Consider the following 23,417-nt stretch of genomic DNA (forward strand, 5'->3'; position numbering starts at 1 on the left):
GTATATTTTATAAATGATAAAATGTGCATATATGAAGGATGTGTGCTTTTTGTTTTTTACTCAGAAATGCATGACCAAAAAAGCAGTTCAGAATCTGCTCTGCTAATGATAATGATAGCATTTATATTGTGCCTTAAGGTTATCAAAATATTGTAACACTTATTAACTTATATCTCATTTATTCTTTACAACATTTCTGGGAGGCAAGTGGCATTAATATCCCCATTTGACAGATGAGACAACTGAGGGACACAGGGGTTAAGTGACTTGCCCAGGGTCACACACTTAGTAAGAATGTGAGGCAATATTTAACCTCAAGTCTTCCTGACTCCAAGGCTAGCTCTCTATTTCCAGTGCCATGCCAATTCTTGATAGAGCCTCTTCTAAGCTCCATGAGATGACTTTGTAATTGGATGGAGAAGTCTCTACCATTTGGAATTTTATAGACTTCATCTTGAATCTGTGTGTGGGAGAGGGGGCATGGTCCAATGTGAGGCTTCTAGTAGAGCAGTGATTAAGGTGCTGAGCCTGGGGTCAGCAAGACCAGAGTTCAAATCCTGTTTTAGACACTTACTAGCTGTGTGGGCAAGTCACTTAATTTCTGTTTCTCTCAGTTTACTGAACTGCAAAATGGGCATAACAATAGCACCCACCTCCCAGGGTTGTTGTGAGGATGAAATGAGATAATAATTGTAAAAAGTACTTGGTGTAACATAGTAAGTGCTTAATAAATGCTTATTCATTTTCCTTTCCCCCTTTGGAACATCTTTGAAACTCTCTTGCTGAAAATGCAGTTCTTTATATCACTGTCAGCCAAGGATTCAAGTAGAGAAACAGAATCAGAGAACAAGACCTTCTAGTTCAGCCTATATCTACATGAGAATCCCTCTACAACATACCCCCTGCAGAAGGTGGGGTGGGGGAGGAATCGCTAGGCAGCCCACTCCATCTAGAATGGCTTCAATTGCTAGGGAGTTCCTCTTTAACTCTAGCTGAAGACTTCCCTTCCAGGTCCACTCTGGGTTCCTGGTTCTGCCCTTGGGCCCAAGCAGGGCCAGTGTAGTCCTTCTTCCACAAGACAGTCCTTTGGTCATCTTCATGTAATCTGAAGACAGTGCCTTTCTAACACCATGGATCTCCTAAGAGCTTGGCTTTCCAGTTGACTGTGACTGACAAGTCAACTTTCCCAAGGCAGTAGTCAAGAATGACCTTTGAATTAAAAGCAATTCCATCGTAAGCAGCCTCACTTTCCAGAGAAAACAGTCATTGGGCAATACCAGGAAGGACTCACATTTATTAAGTATTTTTTAATTTCTTAGGTTTATAAAGTGCTTTCTTAGAGGTGTGTACAGGCAGACCTCAGTTTATTGTGCTTTTGCTTGGATAGGGCATTGTTTTGGTTGTGCAAACTGAAGGTTGTGGTAACCCTACATCGAGCAAGTCCATCGGTACCATTTTTCCAACAGCACGTGCTCACCTCATGTCTCCGAGTCATAATTTGGCAATTCTCAAAATATTTCAAACTTTTTCATAGTTGCTATGTCTGTTATGGTGATCTGGGATCAGTGATCTTTGATGTGACTTGTAATTTTTTTGGGGGGGAGGTGCGCCACAAACCATGCCATATAAGATGGTGAACTTAATTGATAAGTGTGTGTGTTCTGATTGACTGCTTCTCTCCCTTTCCTCAGGCATCCCTACTCCCCAAGCCACAACAATTTGGAAGAGCATTACACAAACTTCATTGATAAAGCACCATCAGGGTTTGAGAGGACTGACTCCAATTCTGAAAGAAGTTCTATTATGAGTAAAATGCTATCAAATACCTTCACATGCTGCAGAGAAATATTTCTTGAAAGAAAGACTCAATTGCCAGGGACAAACTTCATTATTGCTTTATTTTAAGAAATTGCTACAGCCCCCCAACCTTCAGCAACCACCACCCTGAGCAGTCAGCAGCTGTCAACACCGAGGTACAACTCTCCACTAGCAAAACAATTATGACTTGCTGAAGGCTCAGATGAGGTCTGGCTTTTTATTATTATTTTTTAGCAATAAACTATTTTTAAATTAAGGTACATACTTTTTTAGACATAATACTATTGTACACTTAATATACTACAGTATAGTGTAAATATAACTTTTACGCGCATTGGGAAATCAAAACATTCATATGACTTGCTTTATTGCAATATTCACTTTATTACGGTGGTCTGGAATTGAACTTGTGGTATCTCCAGGGTCTGCCTGTGTTTCTAATCTCCCTTTTACAGATTAGGAAACTGAGGCTAGGAGAGGTTCAGTAGCTTACCCATTATCACACAGTACTAGCACAAGCATTCAAACTTGAACCTCTGACCCCAAGTACAGCACGCTCTCTACTGGATAATAAAAGGAAAATTAACAATAAAAGATTTTATCCTAACAAGTCAAATTGCAGACAGGAAAATATTTTTAAAAACTTTAATTCAAGAAGGACTGTCAGGGTATTTGAGCCATTTGAAAGCTGTGTTTGTTGCAAGCCATGTGTTTCATTGAGAAGCATTCTTACGTCCTTGTATTATAGATGGGATGTTTTCAATGAGCGCCTGCTGTCTTTAATATGCTTGCAAATGGCTTTCATTTAGTATTTACTACACATATGTGAGTTTGGCTCCACATTCAGGAATTCAAGAGAAATTTAAACTGCCTCATACATCACGGAGGAATGTTTAGTTAAAAAGTAATAACTAAAAAAAAAAATTACCTTCGGTAAAAGACACGTAAATAAGAGCCCCATTGATTAAGGCTGAAAATTGCTCTTCCTCAGTGTAGGTACTGGCATCTATCTCTTAGCTTACACGTGCTCACACAAGGAAATGTCAGTAATTCATCACCTGCTGATTTGCAACCTGGAACAGTTCAGCAATAAGCTGGGGCTGAGGGACAAGGGCTCAGCAATACCTTTCCTTCCCATACAAACGACATAAGCAAAGTTAGCAAAGTGAATCTCTAAATTGAGTATGAGAAGAGATGACTTTTAAGCTCCTTCAAGAACTTCAAAAAGAAGTCCATTTGCATAAAACAATTCTGCAGAAACTTTATATGATGCTTGATACATTATAGTGGGCCCCCTAAAGACTACTACTTAAAGCCAACACAGTTAGTGGTTTAAGCTACTGTGTAACTCTAAGTAATAGAACTACCTTTTCTCTTTTAAACGTTCTATAATCCAGCCTTATAACTAATTCCAACCGAATCACTCAGAAAGATAGCCTGTTTTAATTATTTGGCTATGTGAACTGGAAAAATGAATCTGAGTTTGCCGATGAAAAGAACACTTTATTACCAATTGTAAAAAACTTTTGAGGAAGTTATGATTGCACATTGTAAACATTCCATGCACTCTCAGAACTTCAGATCTTAAAGGGACCATAAATATTTCATCCAGTGATTTTCAAAGTGTGGTTCACAGACTCTCCAGCCCTTTCAAGAGATCTGTGAAGTCAAAACTATTTTTATAATAAAACTAAGATATTTTAATTCCTAATACAGTAAATATGGATAAGTGTAATCTGTACAAATCCAAACAAAAGATCTTTGGAGTCCTTGGAGTGTAAAGGGTTCTTAAGGCTAAAAAGTTTGAGAACTGCTGATCTAATTGAACCCCTATCCTTTCACAGGTGAGGAAACTGAGGCTCAAAGTCACACATTTAGTAAGTAGAGGATCTGGGATTTGAACCCATATGGAACCTTGTCCTTCAAATTCAAACATTGTCCTGACAAAAGGTTGGGTTTCCATGACCCTGCTGACCAGTGGATGGTTATTATTAAGATGAGTAGTTGGTCCAGAAACATTACGGGGTTTTGTTTGAAAAGATCAGTCTTGTTTGAAGAAGGACGTGGATTAGCTAGAAAGCACTAAGAAGAGGACAAACAGCATGGTGAAGGGGTCCTGGAGGTCATACAATGGGAGGACTTCTTGAAGGAAATGGGAATGCCTGGAGTAGAAGTAAAGGTGACGTGACAGTTTTCAAGAATGTGAAGGGTGTCATAGGGAAGTGAGAAGAGACTTAAAAACGATTGATGGAGCAGGCTGATCCAAGCTGAAGGAATCAACTCTTTACAGACTTGTTCTGTTTGGCTTCCAAAAGGGCAGAACTGGGGAGATAAATGGTGGTTAGGTGGCAGAAAGTTAAGTCTTGAGGGCAAGAAACCTTCCAAGTAATCCAAGCTACCCTAAAGTGGAATGGCTTTACACAATGGCCTCCCTATCACTGAAGGTCCCCAAGCAGGGCCTGGATAATGACTCATAAAGTATTCTGTAGAGTAAATTTTCTCTTTGTCCCCTGGATCAAAAAATACATGTCCAGTGAATGAAACCAAAGAACGATACTGTTACAAATGCCTAACTGCACAAGGACCCGTCCATTAATAACTCTACTTTCAAGGTTTTCTAGGCAAAATGTTACCAAAACTGAACATTTTTTAAGGAAGGTGGAGAGGAAAGTAAATTCTAATATTGCTATCAATCTCTACTTACCCAGCCAAAAGGGAAAAGGACCTTCATTTCCATTTTAATAACTTGTCCGAGCTCGCTTGTTAGAATGAGGAGTCCTACCAGGTGTTTGATTATAATCACACTAAGGAAAGAAATACAAACATGGAATATTTTATCATCACAAATAGAATTCGAATGCATTGTAAATGCTTTGCATTTATGTGTCTGTGAATGAGTCCTGCTCCCTAATCCCAACCCCTCCCCCGCACCTCCCCTCCACACAATGAAATATAAAATCCTGAAGGAAAGGACTGTTTTCTTTTTGTGTCTCCAGGGCTCATAACAGTGTCCTGCCCATAGTAGGCACTTAATAAGTCCTGGCTGATTCATTACCACGTGCTTATTGAAATGAATTGACCATAAATCAAAGGAGCTGACAATGTTTGGTTAATGATAAGATAAATGAACCTACTCTATAGAAGCTGATATTTTTTCCCTGTTCTTATTTCTTGAGAAGTCAAGAAAAATATTTTCTGTGCATGAATGTTTTGAAACAGAGAATGGACCATAGCCAGTTTGAAGAAATGATTCCCTCCTCCCCCTTTGGCCAGCACAAAAGGTTTAAATTCATAAATTCTCCGATCGTGGGGGAACGGAGAGAGAAAGATAGCTATTACTTGAACCATTAGGGAAGCCCAGCTACAAATCATGCCTTTCCTTCTTATCTCTCCCAACTACTTCCTTTGGAATAGTGGGGCAAGATGATCAGCTCCCCAAAGCACCTTTCACCCTCTGAAGAGATAGGAACATTGGATGGGGTTGCTGCAACTGCCTGATCCTTCTACAGGAAAAAAAAAAAAGAAGTCAATTCTGCCTCCATGACACCTTTTGCCTCTGTCCCTTTCTTTCCATTCAAATGTCTCCCTACCCTAGTTCAGGCCTTCATCTTCTCCTGCCTGGACTAATTCAATAGCCTCCTGATTGATCTTGACTCTATCTGCTTCCCTTCTCCAACCAATTCATCACAGGGCTGCCAAAACAATTTTTCTAGGTTACTGGGTCACTCCTCTGCTCAAGAACTCTCAGTAGCTCTTTTTGCTTCAAGAATGAAATACAAATTTCTTACTCTGACATTTAAGATTCTCTACAGGTTGGTTCCCATCCACCCCTCCAGCTTTATTTCATATTACTCTGTTTTATAGACTCCATAAGGTATTCCCCAAACCCAATATTCCATCTCCTTTTTCTGTATCTTTGTATAGGCTGTCTCCCATGTCTGGAATGTCCCCCTCTCCATGTCTGCCCAGCAGAATTTTCTTATGAAGCTTCAGCTCAAATGTTTCTTCCAGCTGTGAAGTTTTTCCTAATCTGCCCAGTCATTAGGGCCTTCCCTTTCCAAATTTTCCAAGGGTTCTTTATCTGACCTCTCTCCTGTCTTACACCATATTCTCCCATGTAGAATGTAAGCTTCCTGAGGGTAGGACTCTTTAATTTTTTTCTTTATAACATACATATTTGTATTTACAGATATTTTATAATATTATTTATACTTACAGGTATATTTTCTTTGTAGTATAGGTATTTTATACACAAACACACATTTCTTTTTCTCTATCACCTTGCATTGTTCCTACTAGGATCCAAGCACTCTTTGAACCAGTGACAATGGCCTCCTTGCTGCTCTCATACTAGATACTCCATCTCCAAAGTTGGAGTATTTTCACTGACTATCTCCCATTCCTGGAATACTCTCCTTTGTCATCTTTGCCTCCAACTTTCTCTGATTTCCTTCAAGTCTCTGCTGAAGTCCCACCTTGTGCAAGAAGCTTTTCCCAGTCCTCCTTAATTTTAATGCCTTTCTTCTGAGATTATCCTCGATTTCTCCTGTACATAACTTGTTTACATATTGTTGTTCGCATTTGTCTTCCTTGCTAGAGTGTAGGCTACTTGAGAGCAAGAACTGTTTTTTTTTTATTTTTCTTTATAACCCCAGCACTGAGCACTGTGCCTGGCACATAGCAGACACTTAATAAATGCCAATTGATTTACTTTTTTTTTGTAACAGCACCATGATATTACAGTACATTAACCTATCATAATCTACAAGGTCAGCTAGGAGGAGAAGCACTCAGTAAGAATTCTTCATGACCTGAAGTGACCTAAGGATAGATTTTAGGGAGTCCATGAACTTGCATAAGAAATAAAGCCCCTCATTTTTCACTAACTTCCAAAGGAAACTGAACATTTCCTTCAATTATTTAAAAACATGATTTTGAAAGGGAAGTCCATGAAGCCAGACCCCTGGCTTCTCTACTGCCAGAAGGATCTAAGACACCAAAAAGATTAAGAATCACTTGACTAGAAGGACGCTGGGTGACTAGAGGAAGTCCTATCAGTGTCCATTAGGAGAACATACCAACCAACTGCCAACTTCCAATTTCTACAAGTAGCCCCCTGACCCTTGCCTATGGTTCAGTAAGCCAATGCCCCCCACACTAGGTCTATTTCTACCTTCTGACTATTTTTGGAAATTAATGATTAATGATAAGCAAGTGATTCTAATTTAAAGAGATAGCAGAAACTAACAATGGAAGAGAGAATAGGGTCCCTCCTCTTATCCCTAACTAATATAAAACAGGGACAGAATTTGGGAGTCACAGATGTTGGGTTTGACTTATCTGTTACTTTCTCCTTGTGATTTACGGTGCTCATTTTTTTTCCTCTCTGGAACTTCATTTCCAACTACTCAGGAGTATGGCTCCATATCCCGCAATACTCTGTGTTTGCTCAAAATCCTACAATGGCTCCCTACTGCTTCTAGGGGAAAGATGCATATTCCTTAGGCTGGAATTTAAATCCTTCTCACTAAACTTTTCACAATGCCCATCAGCTTTCAGGGCCTCCCTCCTGATATGAACTTGTTATTACTTTTTAAACATATGTTCATATACTGCCACATACATGAGTTGTTTTTCCTAATACACTACAGACTCCATTTTCATATCTCTAATTCCTAGATCAGTGCATGCCTGGCATGTAGCAGGTATTTAATAAGCAAAAGAAAACTGGATATTGTGTCAGCAGAGGACCTCGATTCAAATCCTGGCTTTGCCATATGTTACTGGTGCTGCCTTGGGCAGGTTAGGTCACCTTGCTGGGTGACTGAGTTTCCCTATCTGTGGAATGAGGAGGTTGGAGTAGATAGCCCCTGACATTCCTTCTAGCTCCAGAACTGTGATCCAGTGAGTAATTAGGGAGTGGTTTTTTACAATTACAACAGGTAGGCATTGCACCATCCCATTCCCCCTTCCCCCCTCATTGCACATGCCGAGGCAGAATGTTTGGTAGGGATGAGCTACTTGGGTTGGTGTTCCATGGTCTAATCTCTTTTCTCTGGCTATACTATGAGATCCTAGCAAAGTGCAGTTGAATAATTGATGGATTTGGAGTCAGAGGCACTGGATTCATATCCTGATTCTGATACTTTGCAGCCTTATGACTGAAGGCAAACAGTTTAACTAATCTGAACCTCAATTTTGAGGATAATAAAGAGGCAATGTGCTATACTGGATAGGGAGCTAGTTTTGGAGTCGGAACAACGTAGAAGCCTTGCCTCTGCTATCGAGGTTATGTGACCCTGGGTAAGTCACTTCTCTAAGCTGCAGAAAGGATGCTGACTTGCCTGGGGCAGTTCCTTATGCAGTTGCTGATCTTCAGAGGAGACAGGAACAATTCCCTACATTGATAAAAATCACAGGTATAGACTGTGATAAGACCGATATTTTCCTGACATGGCTTCACTCTTCCTATTCACAACATTGGGAGGCTTTAACTAGAAGAAGACAAATGTAGATTTTTGCCCCAGAGCCCTGATTGACTCTGGTTTACTTGAGACCACTTCCTGGTCATCTCAGAGAGTAGACAACAAAGTCCCAGCCATGTGAAATCTAAGCCCCTCAGACTTGGTGGATTCCTGAAGACCACCCAGGTTACCATGTCCTTTACCATATCTTGCCTGATGACCAGATAGAGACAAGGGTGGGGAATGACCAGAGAAACTAAGTACAATAGTATCCTTGTTGTGTTTCCTTGCTGTGTTAAACTGCTTACTCTCGAGTGCCTCATTTCATCCCAACGTTGAATCTGCAGGAGCTGTCTCCAACAAGGACCACTACAGATCTATACACATGTGTGTAATTCTGCATGTTTGTGTATTTACATTTCTACCTTATGTTGTTTGTTACAATGAAAATGCTTGGTAAATCAAAAGGTGAGCCATTACTAGAATTTCTTGGTAAAACCAATTTTGTCAATTCTATGGACATTCAAAGTTGGCTGCAGTTATGATGAGAGGATGATAAGAAATGTACATAGAAAGGATAAAAAAAAAAGAGTCCGGTGGAATATACACACATAGTCAAATGCAACAGAAATGTCTTTGTCTCCATATGGCAAGATATTTCAAGCATGCATGTTAGAATCTCAATAAATAGACAGATGTCTCAAATGCCACATACGTTGTTTTCCCTCAGTTATGTTCCAGACACAGGGCCCCCTAAAACAACCAACAGAAATCTTGAAAATGGAAACCATCCTAGGGTATTAGGTTGTAAATGTAATTTTGCAATTATGAAAATAAAACCATTCCACATGGAAATGTGGAACGGCTGCCGCCTGATTCTGATTTCAAAGCAAAGGAAAGCAAGCCTTTGGCTTAAGAATGACGAATAGAGCTGTCAATACCATCCATTTATAGCCCAGTGGAGAATACCACAAACCCACAAAATGTGCTTGGAGGCTGGTTATTACCTTTGGCACTTGCAAAGAGAAAGTCAGAGAAGTCCCCATGGCCACCTACCTTAGGTATCCTAGCCAAACTTGATTGGAATAACTTATATTAATCAATGGGGAAGATATAAAGTTGCAGGAGAGGCCACATTGGCACAGTAGAGAGAATATTAGACTTGATCTGGGTTCAGATTCTGCCTTTGACACTTGCTGCCTGTGTGACTCTGGGCTAATCACTGAAATCTCTCTGTGTCTCCATCTCCTTATCTATAAAATGAGGTTAAGAATATCTGTAGGAATTCCTTCATAAGGTTGTTATGAGGGCCCAATGAGACCAAGTGCATAAAATATTTTGCCAGTTTTAAAGCTTTATCTAAATTTCAGTTACTGTAATTAAGGACCAGTTGAGTCCTGAGATCTGGATAGAGAGGGAGTACGTGAAAGGCACTTATTAAGCATTCACTATGTGCCAAGCAGGCAGCAAGTTGGCACAGTGGATATAATGCTGAGCCTGGAGTCAGGAAGACCCAAGTTCAAATCCAGCCTCAGACACTTACTAGCTGTGTGATCCTGGGCAAATCACTTACCCCTGTTTGCCTCAGTTTCCTAATTTGTAAAATGAACTGGAGAAGGGAATGGAAAACCATTCCAGTATCTTTGCCATGAAACCCCCAAAAGGGGTCATGAAGAGTCTGAAATGGATGAAAAATGACTAAACAACACTATGCCCCAAGCACCTAGTGAATTTCTGAGGATGCAAAGGAAAGGTAAGGCAGCTCCTGCCCTTAGGAGCTATTATTCCAATTGAGGAGATAAGAGGATGGCCCAGTGGTCTTCAAAACCAATGGTAATAGCCTCTTCTCTATCATTTTCTATGGAAAAAACTCCAGTTGAGGAATCATTGGATAACTGTCGTTGTTTGTCCTTCCTTTTCCAAGAAGACCAATGACATCATGAATGAGTGATTTGACAGTGAGAAGGTCCCTTGTAGAATAGGGATTAGACCTGAGACCTTTGCTTCCATAGGTACCAGAACTCCCAGAGGAAGAAAGTTCCTCTGTCAACATATGTGGGAGCATCTGTAACTTCAAGTCTCAGAGAGCTCTAGAGCACCTGGATAGCAAATGACTGACCCAAGGTCACATAGCCAGGATGTGTCTGAGGCCAGACCTGAATGTAGCTCCTTCTGACTCTACTACACCAAGTTCCATTTCCTGCCTATACCTGGACTCTTGAGATAGTTTACCACAATAGCGCAAGGGCTGTGTAATGCTAGAGAAGAGGGCTCACCACTGATGGATGGAAGTCAAAACAGGGGCTCCAAAAAGAGCTAGCATTTATTTGGGATGTCCCAAGTCTTTAGTTTCAGAATACCAAAATTCAAGCCTGCACTAAGACTTCTGGGATAGCTTGTATAGCAATTTAAGGTTTGCAAAGCAGAGGTAGACATGTTTATCTCATTTAACCTTCATAACAATCTGTGAATGAAGAGATCATTTTCAGTTAATGAACATTTATTAGGTGCTTGCTATGGGCCAGGCACTGTGCTAAGAATATTTTAAAAGGCAATGCTCCTTTCTTGTCCTCAAGGACTCCAAGTAACGAGTCTGATGGAGGTTTTGTGACTTGCCAGGGTCACACAGTTAGTTTGTGTCTGAGGAAGGGTTTGAACCCAGGTGACTCTAACCACTGCACCATGCATCTACCTCTAAATTTAGGTGATCCCTGCAGACCCTGCTTCTACCTTGGAAAATTCCTGTATCTCTGTACTGTCAATATCTCCTGCGTGTCAATATTTCAGGAATCAGTGTGGACTCTCTCACTAGGGCCACGTTGCATCCTCTTGGTGACATAGTAGGTAGTCATTGGATCAACTCTCTGACCAAAGTGGTGATGAGCTGCTCTGAACTTGGCTAGAATGGTCCTCGGGTGACAGGAACATCTGGGACTTCTCACTGTATCTGATCTTCCATAGCTTGGTCTCTGGTGGCAGAGCCTTCAAGTACCTAGAATCTCCCTCACCCCACTTTGAGCCATCTCTAGTTCCAATGCCTACCTAAATGATAAGAAGCAACTATAACCCTCAAGCTCTGGCCATTTTGGCAAGGGTATTACCAGAAACTCTGAAAAGGAAGAGCTATGTCTTAAAGGGATACCATTGGCATGGTGAAAAGGACATGGGTTCTGAAGTCAGAGATCCTGAGTTAGAACCCTCGCTCTGCTATTTACCACTTGGGTTACCTTGGAGAAGACACTTTCTTTCTCTGGGCCTCACCTGCAAAATGAGGGCGACTTCTTCAGGCCCTTCTAGCTCAAATGCCAGAATCCTAAGACAAAGAGGTCAGCCAAGGCTCCAGAGGGGAGAGGAGGGATGTGAAACCCAACTCTACTTCTTATTTCTGCTTTCTAAGTACTGGACCAAACAACCTTCTCTCAAGGAAGCCATTTGTCACTGGGCACTAAATATATGATTTATTTTCTAGATGACAGGAGAATGGGACCCTAAAGTTGTCCAGAGGCAATGCACACTATGGCCCTATACATTTCATAATATCAAGTCATTTCATCCTAGGTATTTAATGCCTTTAAAGATACAACTGCAGCAATATGGGCCAATTTTGACCCAGCAAGTTCAGGCCCAGATTGTAAACTGTAGTGTTCTGAAAATACCAAATTTTGATTTGTGGCTGTTCAGATACGCTATAAAATGCAAGCAGTAAATCTCTACATTTATAGTCTTCTATTCTGTGGCATTTGGAGCCTATTTAAAAAAAAGTTCTGTGTCATCAGAATGACAGTTTGCATTGAAGCCAAATTTCTTCATGCTGTATTACCTTGTGGGGGTGGAGGGGGTGGGGCGGCTTTATAAGTGGCATACAGTACAATTGAAAATAACTACAATAACTCAAATCTTAACAAGGCAAGACAGCCAGTCTTCCATGCTTGTATTAATTAGTGTTCTCTTTCTTTCTTTTTTAATAAAACTATTCCCTGACCCACACAAAAACATAGACGTACATTCCCCAAAGAAATGAATAAAAGCCAGAGCCATTGCTGCACTTTGTACAGAGCAGGTACATATCTGTTAAATGGATACATTAAAAGAATGACAAAAGGTATGACCTTGGGAAGTCACTCCTCTGCCTGGGTCTCAGTTTCTTCATCTGTAAAAGGAGGAGACTGGATGAGAAAGTCTGAGTTTCCTCCTCTTTCGTGATCTATCTATGATCCTGTGAATTCAATTCAACAAATATCTACTTAAGGTCTAATATGTACAGGCAAAAGGCAGCATGATGGTGGATGGGAAGTTGGTCTTTGAGGAAAGAAGACCTGGGTTCAAATCTCACTTCTCTCAAATACTTGCTGCAGGACCCTGGGTAAGTCACTTAACCTCTTAGGACTCCTGGCAATTCTGTAAGACCGTAAGTTGGAGAGAAGGTTCTGGCCTGTATTAATGGAAGGAATGTCCTCAATTAAGGCTTCCAAGAAATCATAGGTATGGACCTCTTCTCTTCTCAGATCCAATTTTTAAAAAAAGTGGAAAGCACTGAGGGTGCAAAAAAAAAAAAAAAAAAACCTAACCCAAAACCCAATAACAAAGCAGGCCTGGAAAATCCTTCCTTGCCAGCTCTAATGCTATCATCTTACAAATGTTATATTGCGTTAGGAAGCATCCTGCTTGAGATTCTATCTAGCCATTTAGAATACCTCTTTATTTCATGAGTTAGCTATTGCCAGAACACTGGCCTCGCTCCTCAAAGGTGTAGCGGGAAATTACAAATACACTGAGAAAATAGCTTTAGAGGTTGTTGCCTCCTCCTTTTAGGAAAGGACCCTTTCCATCTACACACACACATACACACACACACACACACACACCACACTTACTCTAGGAGCTCTCTCATCAGTGGGTTTAGTTGAGAGAGTACTAGGACTTGGATCTGGAGATCTAAGTTTGAATTCCTCCTCAGACACTTATTAGCTGAATGATAACGAAAAAGCCACTTGATGCCTCTGAGACTCAGTTTCCCTATCTAGAAAATTAAGATACTAATACTGACAACTGCTCACCTAACAGGGTTATGGTGAGAGTCACTTAAGATAATAAGTGTTCTGTATACCTCAAAACACTACATAAATGTCAGCTACTAAGTTAAGCACTTACTGGACGGAAGTTGGGCTCTTGCCCAACTTTGCTCAACCCTTGTTGAGGTCGTGAGGGAGGGATGGGAGAACGGGGTTTAGAAGCAGGCTGCAGAGACCAGCTTTGAAGCCAGAGGAAGAGTTTGAATATTACCTCTAATGCTTACTACCTACATGAACTTGAGCAAGTCACTTAATGGTCTCTGGGCCTTAATTTCCTCCTCTACAAAATGAGGAGACTTGAACTACGGGAGGTAGGATGGTACAATGGAAGGTATTCTAAACTTTGAATCTCAACACCTGAGTTTGAATCTGCATTCTGCTATTTGGCTCCATGTGTGACTTTGGGCAAGCAGCTTAATACTCTCTGGGCCTTGGTCTCCTTCTGTGTAAAACTGAGGGTTTTGAACTGGAGGACCTTTAAGGTCCCTTATAACTCTTGATCTATGATCCTGAATTAGAACAAGGAAGAAGAAAGTGACACATGACTGGCCTAGAATTAGTGGAAAGGATGTAAAGACAAACAGATGTTGTCCTCTCTTTCTCTGTCCTTTCTCCTCCTCTGGCAGGGGTCAGTTCTCTCCTTCCATATTTTCTTATTATTGGTTACTCTGAGGCTGGGGGCTCTGTATGGCTTTAGGTCAAGGCAAGGCCACCTGGACCTAGGAGAGACAAGCTGGTGTTGTCAGTGACAAGGCGATCCACACCACAGCATGGTTCAACATCAGAAATGGATACGGTTTAAACAATTGAAATTACGTTAAAGAAGAAGCATCTCTATGTGCTTTGCTGCAGCACCCCAACAACCGTAGGACTTTTCCATAAGATTTGCCCCTGAAACCTTCCATATGTGTTGTCTCCCCCAATTAGAATGAAAGCCCTTTGAGAGCAGGGACTGTCTTTGCTATTTGTATCTCCAGCCCTTAGCACAGGGCTTTGCATATATATTAAGTGCTTAATAAATGTTTTTTTTAATTCATTCATTCACTTATTTTTCAAGGGCAAAATGATAGAGCCAAAATTGAATTTGGGTCTTGTGATGCCCAGGTTAGTGGTATTTCCTCTATACCACATTGAGAAAAAAATGATTGAACTAGACTGTGGAAGAGAAACCCTAGAATTTTTAGACAACGTTTCTTTCCTAATTCTGTCACTCATCTCCATTACAAAAGCGATAGATTATTTTCCTGGATATTATAAGGTGTTTTTGGGGGGGAGGGGGGAAGGAGGAGGGTAAGTACTATCGATGTTATCATCCTTGTATTACCGATGAGGAGGCTCAGTGAGTTTGGGTGACTTGCCTAGACTCACGCAGCTAGTAAGTGTCAGAGTTACAATTTGAACTTAGGTTTCTCCTGATTCAATACCCAGAACACTACCTACTACACCACATTGCCTCTCATATTTGATATCCTTTGAGCCTCACAACAACCCATAAAGTAGCCACTATAGGTATACACAGCCTAATTTTATAGATGTGGAAACTGAAGAACAGAGAGGTTGGAGTCTCCCATATTATTGGGGTTGGATTAGATATTTTTTGTTATGCTTACAAAATGAATTTCTTTCTACAGGTAAGATGAAATAAATATTTTGGGTGGGGGTGTGTGGAGTGCTAACCTAAAGTTTTAGGTGGTCAAGTTTTATGTTATCAAATACCATTCGCAGTCTAGCTCCATTCACCTTTGTCGGCCTTATTTCCCTTTCATCTACTCTCCATTGTGGCCATGTGAGATTCCTTTCTGTTCCTCTGATTCTCATCCTTTTATTTTCTTTCATCTCTTTACCTTTACATTATCCCTGATGGCTGGAATGAACTCTATCCTTATCTCCCACCCAACCCTTCACATCATGTATCCAAGCTCCCTTCTTTCCTTCAAGGTCCAACTCAGGCACCACTTCTTCCACAGAGCCTCACCTCATTTCCCCTCACATCAAATTCTTTCCTGCTCCTAAAATTTCTAAAAATACTTTTTCCTAATCTAGAATTCACAGACAGCTTGATATTATAGGACACAGAACACTAGACTTGGGGACTAGGAGACCCTAGTTTAAATCTTGCTTCAGACACTTGTGTGATCTCAGACAAATCACTCAATCTCCTGTGCTTCAAGTTTCCTTATCTGTAAAACGGGGATATTAACAGCTATTTCCCAGGGCTGCCATGAGGTTAAGATGAATTTGCATATATAAAATTCTTAGTTAAATTCAAAGCCCTATAAAATTCTTCTTCTTACTATTATTTTCCTATGCTTATTTTCTCTCATACAGTAGCCATTTGACTGTTCTTTCCAGTCTTTTTTCCCCCATCTTTTGGTTTTGTTTTTTATTTGGTTAGGCAATGGGCTTAAGTAACTTGCCCAGGGTCACACAGCTAATAAGTATTATGTGTCTGAGACCAGATTTGAACTCCAGTCCTCCCGAATCCAGGGCTGGTGCTCTATCCACCATACCACCTAGCTGCCCCCTTTCCAGTCTTTATATGAAATGCTTTTTGAGAGCTAGACCTGAGTTCTAAATATTTATGTATAACAAGCAACCAGTATAGTGTCTGCATAAAGCAGGAACTTAATAGACATTTACAGAATGAAGGCACCCATTCAATCCAAAGTGTAAATAATGAACATTTGGATAATCATCCCCAGCAGGTTTTTGTATTTTAATTTCAGATTATTTTTCAAAGGATCTTAGATTTAGAGTTTGAAGGAACTTAAGAAACCATTTAAAAATAAGCACAGTTAGCCAGGGAATGACAGGGCTCTCTCCTGTCCCCAGACCACTGGTCCAGTGCACACAGCCATCAACCAGGGAAACGACTTTGGTGGAGGAGAGGCCATTCATCCTGACCAACTGTCAACTAGCTGCCACACACAGGGCGATAAGACAGGCTAGCTGAATCAATAAGGCTCCCAGAAGAAGAGATAGGAGGCAGCATGAGCCAGACAAGTAAAACCACCACCAGCACATTAACCACCATCTTCCCATAAACCCCAATGGCGACAACCCAGGACCCTGAACCCAGGAGCCTTGGGAGTAGCAAGCTCCCAGCCCCATGCCTTCAGCCATCCTCCTGGGAAGCACCCCTATGGAGATGAAGCCTGCACTTGAAAGCTCCTGAGGACCCAGGAAGGGAAGGTCTTCCCACCAAAGTCCTTGACTCTGTCTAATGGTTCAATATCACAAAAAGATGCAATTTTATTGGTGGAAAAAACATGAAAGAAGAGGCATTAACCATCCGCTTTGCCGCTGCACCCTAAGAACCATGGGACCTTTCCATCTGATTTAGAGCTAAGCCTTCCAAAGATCACAGAATCTCTATGTTTGGACTCTTAACTCTTCAGAGTTCAGCTTGCTGCAAGAGGAAATATGTCACTGAAGACAAAAACGGGAAGAATGGCCAGACCCACGTAGAAGAAAAAAAAGTCTGTGCCGGGTGTGGCATCAATCTAAAAGGAACTTAAGGATCAATATCACAGAGAGGAAAGATTCCAAAAACTAAAATGGAAAAGTGCTCACTCCCCTGCATGCATGCGCACACACAGGTACACGTGCACAGGCACATAGGCATGCATGCACAAACACAGAGTCAGTGAGCTTTGCAACAACCCCATGAGAAAGGTACTACAGCTGCCACTACCATCTTTTTACAGATGACGAAACTGAGGTTCAGAGGAGTAAAGTGACTTCCCCAGAGTCATACATCTACCACATGTCAGAGGTAGGATTCACAACTAAGATGTGGCTGACTCTTGGAGGGGTTAAAGCAGAGATTGAATGATTACTTACTGAGAATTTTATAATGAAAATTCCTTTTCAGCATGGGTTGGACAGATGGCTGCCACATGCTCTTCCAACTTTCTCATTTTGAGTCTAAGACTTTATCCACTACATCCTACTGCCTTAGAATACAGCAGGCCTTTGATTTTAAAGAAGCAATTAAACGCAGAGTTGGGGAAATTGATTTTTTAAATGAATTTAGCAAACTCCTGAGAAAACTGAAGTGTAAACAAGGAGATTTCAAAATCATTAACTTTTACAAAATCCAAAGCTCATTCTTAAAAACTGTTGATCAGTGGAGCAGCTAGGCAGCTCAGTGGATAGAGCTCCAGCCTTAGAGTCAGGAGGATCTGAGTTCAAATTCAGCCTCAGACACTTGACACTCACTAGCTGTGTGACTCTGGGCAAGTCACTTAACCCCAATTGCCTCACCAAAAAGCAAAAACAAAACAAAACAAAACAAAAAACCTCTTGATCAGTGACAATAACCAAAGCCTTACAATTATATTGGCACTGTTTGGGAGCAATGGCCCAAAATGAACTCTGGCTTTAAAGAGTTCCTAGATTCCTTTCCCCGGCTTCAGGAGCCATCTTCCACACAGATTATGAAACCCAGGGCTTAGAGAATGCTCTCATTGGAAAAAAAAAAAAAAGACAACATCCCTCAGCTTAGCCCCTTATCTGATATGTGGGGAAAGCTCATCTTCCCTCTGGATCTAATTCAAAGGTCTGTTTGTTGTTTTTCGAACTTGCTAAAATCTGGACCAACTTTTCCTAGTTTCAGAAATTCATGAAGCCTTTCCCCTTTATTCTCATATCACTGTAGAGAGCACCTAATAAGGAAACTGCTTATATAGGCATAATTGTTTGAAACATGGCTATTCTAAAATAATAATAGCTGTTGAAATAGTGTCCATCCCTTTTCTTATATAATCCTGCTTTTCACCAAGGTGGAGGTGGATTTGCTGGGGTTTTTTGGTCACTTTCATTTTTATTGATGTGTTTTGTTTTGACATTACATGTACTCACAGATTATTCCTACTTTGTGAGAGGTCTCTTAGAACAAAGTGAAAGGTTTAGGTAAAAAAACTCATAATCTGGTGACTTCCCTAATACTGTGTAGAGGGCCACACCATCCTCCCAGTACTTCAGGATCATAACATACTTCTCACTATTTCTTACTCCCCCCATCCAGTCTGTTGTCAAGGCCTGTCATCTTTGCAACGTCTCCTTGATACACCCTTTCTCTTCTCTGATACTGCCAACACTCTAGTGAAGACCCTCATCATCTCACACCTGGATTACTGCAATGGCTGCTGGTGGGTCTGCCTGCCTCAGGTCTCTTCCCACTCCAGTCCATCCTTTATTCAGCTATCCAAGGGGTTTTGCTAATGCACAGGTCTGATCATGTCACACCCCCGCCCAACACACACGCACACACTGACTCAATAAGCTTCTAATTACCTCCACAGTCAAATACTTTTTGACCTTGAAAGCCCTTCATAGTCTAGCCCCTTCCTCCTTTTCCACTATTCTTACACCTTATTTCCTGACCTGCAGTCTTTAATCTAGTGATGACGATCCATGGACGAGGAACTTCCATGTCTGGAGTGTTCTTCCTTCTCATCTCCACCCACTGGCTTCCTTTAAGTCCCAACTAAAATTCCATCCTGGGGGCCATCTCCAGTTGTCCTGATCTCTATCTTGCCACTGGACCTAGATGGCTCCAAAGGAGAAGGTGAGGCTGGTGACCTCTCACAGCTCTTAAATCCAATTCACTTGCAAACCATGGCATGATCTTCCTGATGTCAAGATCCTCTTTGAGAATGAAGGACAAACAACAACAACGACAACATTCCATCTCCTACAGGAAGCCTTTTCCAACCCCTCTTAATTCTAGTGCCTTCTGTCTATTAATTATTTCCTATTTATCCCTGTATAAAGATTGTCTATACATATTTGTGTTCTGTATCCTCATTAGACTGTGAGCTCCTTGGGTGCAGGGACTATCTTTTGCCCTTTCTTTCTTTCTTTCTTTCTTTCTTTCTTTCTTTCTTTCTTTCTTTCTTTCTTTCTTCTTTCTTTCTTTCTGCATCCCCAGTGCTTAGCATAGTGCCTGACACATAGTAGGTACTTAATATTTATTGAATTACATTATCTGTCTATGTGTCTATGTATCTATCTATTTATTCACACACAGTCTCATTCTGCACCTTACATCTGTAATGGATAGCATGTTTTATCATCGGTCCTTTAAAATTATAAATGGTCACTGTTTTGATCATAGTTCTTGTAGTTTTCAAAATTGCTTGTCTTTAGAGTGTTATTATCGTATAAATTATTCTCCTGGTTGTGCTCATTTTATTCTTCATCAGTTTACTTCTGAGGGTCACACCTATGACCCATTTTGAGCAACATGGGGGAACCCTGACACTGAATACTTCCATAAGGAAATTTGTTGGACCCACTTGGAGAGAGGATAGAGATGAGTTGAGGAAGATGAAGCCTGGACTTTTGAATGGCTAGCGGGAGCCTCCAGAGCAGTAGATGAGATGGGGGCCATGCTCCTTAACTTCTTAGCAACCTTAGGGGCAGCTGGTAATGGACTCCCCAGAGAGAGAGAGTGTCTCCTCTTTCCAGGCTGGAGCAGAGATCTTGTCTTGATCCAAGCAGAAGAGCTCATCTACATTTCAATGCAGTGGGTGTATTCTATTCTGCATAACTTCTCCAATTTCTGTCTGCTAGTTTCTTTGATAAAGAAATTTACCAGCAATTCACACTGGTCTCATGTATAACCAGCATTTGGTGGAAGTGGGCTAAGTTGGCTAGAGTGTTAAGTAAGGGCTCCCTTCCCCCTACAGGGCAGTTAGGACAGCGGTTTTTGTTCTGAACCTCAGCTACTCTTTAACTAGAGATATTTACAGATGTGACAGATATGAATTTAGTACAAGATCCCTTTTGGGGAGAGGAGAATTCACCTAGCCTCAGTGTACCTGGATCTTACTTGTCTTTCCCCTCTCCACTCCTGGTTAGGCAATTAGTGATAACGAGCATAACCTTCTTCCTACTTTCAGTGTAAGTGAACTAAATTCCAGGTGTCTCTCCGTGCCACTCCTGGCCATATTTACATACTAGACAGCCCCACATAGGCAGTCTTACACTGCCTGCCAGTCATTTGGTCCTCACCGCCCAGTGCAGGAAGTACTCCATTTACCCATTTTACAGATGAAGAAACTGAAGCTCAGAGAGGTGGTGACTAGCCCAGGTTACACAGCTAGCACTATATGAGATGGAATTCCAACCCATGGTCTCTGACTTCAAATCCCGGGCTCTACCAATGGTCACCTTGATTCCATGTCAAGGCATCTTTTGGATCACTGACAATTAATTGCAAGATTTTTTACCAGTTTGAAATCTGACTGCCAGAAGTTTACATTAGTCCCAATTTAATTCTATAAATATTTTTTAAGGGTGTACTATATAGAAGACAGTCACTGTGATGTGGGTACAAAGGGTACCCTAGGACTTAAAATAATATAAAGGGTTACTTTCCCAGGCCCCCGAGAGGGTTTCAGGCTCATTCTGTAGCTCATCCTGTACTTTGAGATCCTGGAACTTGAGAGCTTCTCAAGGCCTTTTCCCCTTATCTTGAAATGCCATACAACTTGTACCAAAAGAATTGCCTTTGTCTCCCTTACCCTGTGTTCCCTATTCTGTTATTCATCTTCCTCATCCTGTGTCCCTAATCTCCAACCCCCATAAGAAACCCTACAGGCTGTATAGCTTTCTGTCTCTATAAGCCCGACTTTTTCCTATATTGGCATCTTTATTTAGCTCCTTCCTAACCTCAGACCCATGAAGCTTTCATAAAATAAAGCTCCCAAGTGGTTACAGAGAAGGTCTAAGTGAATTTTTTCACACCTGAACCAGCTCTCCCAATTCTAAACCTCAACAACTGTGACCCTTTGTAAGTCCCTTAACCTATTTGCCTCAATTTCCTCAACTGTAAAATGGGGATAAAAGCACCTATCTCCTAGGGTTGTTGTGAGGCTCAAATGTGATAATATTTGTAAAGTGCTTAGCACAATGCCTGGCACACAGTGGGTGCTATATGACTATTACTACTACTATAACTACTAACCACCATCAACATAACTACTACTACTACTACTACTACTACTACTACTACTACTACTGCTACTACTACTACTACTACTACTACTACTACTACCACCCCCACCACCACCACCACCCACCACCACCACCACCACCACCACCATTACTACTACTCTTTCTGCAATGTTAGAGACACAGAAACAAAGACATTTAACAACCTCAGCCACCAAGGAGGTTACATTCCATTGGGGGAAAGGGGAAAGACCTGACCCAAAGAAGTAAACACAAGCAGTTTCTATAAGGTGTGAGCACATCAATATGACAACAAGAACTTAGTCAGTCATTATGTTAGGCATACAAAGCAATCCAAAGTCAAAAAACAAAGCAGGCCAGGCCTACTGACAAGGGAGAATGGTTAAGTTAACAGGAGAAAAACTGCGAATAATCAACTAGCTTTTGATAAGCACAACCTCCCCTCCAAGAGGAGGGTTTCAAAGATAAACAATGATAACAAACCAAAGGGGAAACAGCCCTCGTGCTCAAGTCGCATACAGGGGATCCCACTTTTCTATAGATGAGTAAAACCTTTCCTGCCATATACACACATATGCATATGCATGTATTTACAATGGAGAAATCTTTAATAAGTGAGATCATCAGGAAGGGCCTTCCTCAGTGGTGACAGCTGAGATGTCCCTTCCGGGGCATGGCAGTTATTCTGTCTCCAGGGCACTGTTCACCCCATCATGTCACCACCAGGTGAATCTTACCTGTTGTAATGCTTTCCCGTTTAAACACACAGTCACAACTTGGAGAGGAGTGTGTTCAGTCACAAACTTCACAAACAAGAACAGCTTTAATCACTAGCGAGTTAGCAAACTTTTTTTTAAAGTCCTGAAATCGTAGTTCTTGTTTTCTCTCCAGGTTCCCAAAGGAGAGAACAAAGTCTTTCCTGAGATTAAACCGTTTACAGCCAGGTGTTTCCAAAACTAACAAATGAAGGAGACACAAGTCAGCTTTCTAGTGGGGGTGGGGTGGGGGGCTGGTTGTCTGAGCAGAGCAGGCAGAAACACTGTATTCTAGGATTTGGAGGTGGAAGGGACCCTCAGAGACCCTTCACTCCAATCTTCTCACCGTGACGAAGAAGAAAGAGTGGACTAAGGCTGGTAAACCCGGAGCCTGAGAAAGAACATCCGCCCTGATGTATTCCAGAGGGATGGCAGACTGTCCGTTACTTTATCCTCTTGCGTGTGTGTGTGTGTGTGTGTGTGTGTGTGTGTGTGTGTGTGTGTGTGTGTGTGTGTATGTGCGTGTGTGTCTGCGTCTGTGTGACGGTGTGTGTGCCGAGCGGGTCCCTCCCTAGTCAGAGGCGAGCATCCACTTACCAAGAAGGTCAGAGCAAAGCCCCCAGGTTCCCTGCCTCTGTCCCGGGTGCGGAAAGAACAGTTCCCAGCACGAGGTGCACGTTTCCCAGGAGTTTGGCATCCCCGGGGACTTAGAAGGGGTGAGGAGTGTCCTCGTTCCCCTGCCCTCTCCTCCAGTCCCATGGGGCTCAGGGAGCCCCAAGAGCTCCCTGGTAACTCTCGCTTCGCCTGGGGCCACCCTGGCAAGGACACCTGGGGCAGGACATGCGCGCAACCTCGAACCGTACCCTCCCTCGGTCGCGGGGGTGCGAGCCCAGCCTACCCTCCCCGTCTGTTCTGGAGCCGTAGCGCGCTCACCTGGCTACGGTCCGGGCTCGCACCTGAGCGCGTCTGCGGGATGCTGAATGCTGGATGAAGGATGCCGGATGCGCTCCAAGGTAGGACCGCCCAGGCTGCCCCCAGGGCCGGCTACGAGGGCTGCTGCGCGGGCTTTGTAGGCGGTATCCAGAGCAGCCGCCCTGGGCCCCTCCCTATCCCCCCCCCGCCCCTACAGGCCCCGCCCCGGGTTCCACCCTTCCCCCGTGCGGGCCCTCCTCTACTTCCCGGGTGTGCCGCACCCCCACCTCCCGGGGAGCCGTTGCAGCCGAAGGGCCGCAGCCGCAGCCGCGGGCACAGGCACGATGTCACGTGAGCCCGGCTAGTAGGGTCACTGCCGCGGCCGCCTCCCTGCCGGGGAGAGCCCAGTGGGC

The 23,417-nt window shown here is 42.2% G+C and overlaps 1 protein-coding gene across 1 annotated transcript in view; it reads right to left on the reverse strand.

The window, feature by feature from the left end:
* Positions 1-23,162, reverse strand: part of RHOBTB1 (Rho related BTB domain containing 1) — a 197,479-nt gene extending 174,317 nt beyond the window's left edge. Inside the window, exons 1-2 of the mRNA XM_078150728.1 lie at positions 23,026-23,162; positions 4,523-4,622 (exon numbers count right to left, since the gene is read on the reverse strand). The gene's annotated coding sequence lies outside the window, so the exon portion shown is untranslated. The remainder of the gene's footprint in view (positions 1-4,522; positions 4,623-23,025) is intronic.
* Positions 23,163-23,417: the final 255 nt, after the last annotated feature.

This window comes from Phascolarctos cinereus, unplaced genomic scaffold, assembly GCF_003287225.1.
Source record: "Phascolarctos cinereus isolate Bilbo 61053 unplaced genomic scaffold, phaCin_HiC Scaffold_3;HRSCAF=262, whole genome shotgun sequence".
NCBI lineage: Eukaryota > Metazoa > Chordata > Mammalia > Diprotodontia > Phascolarctidae > Phascolarctos > Phascolarctos cinereus.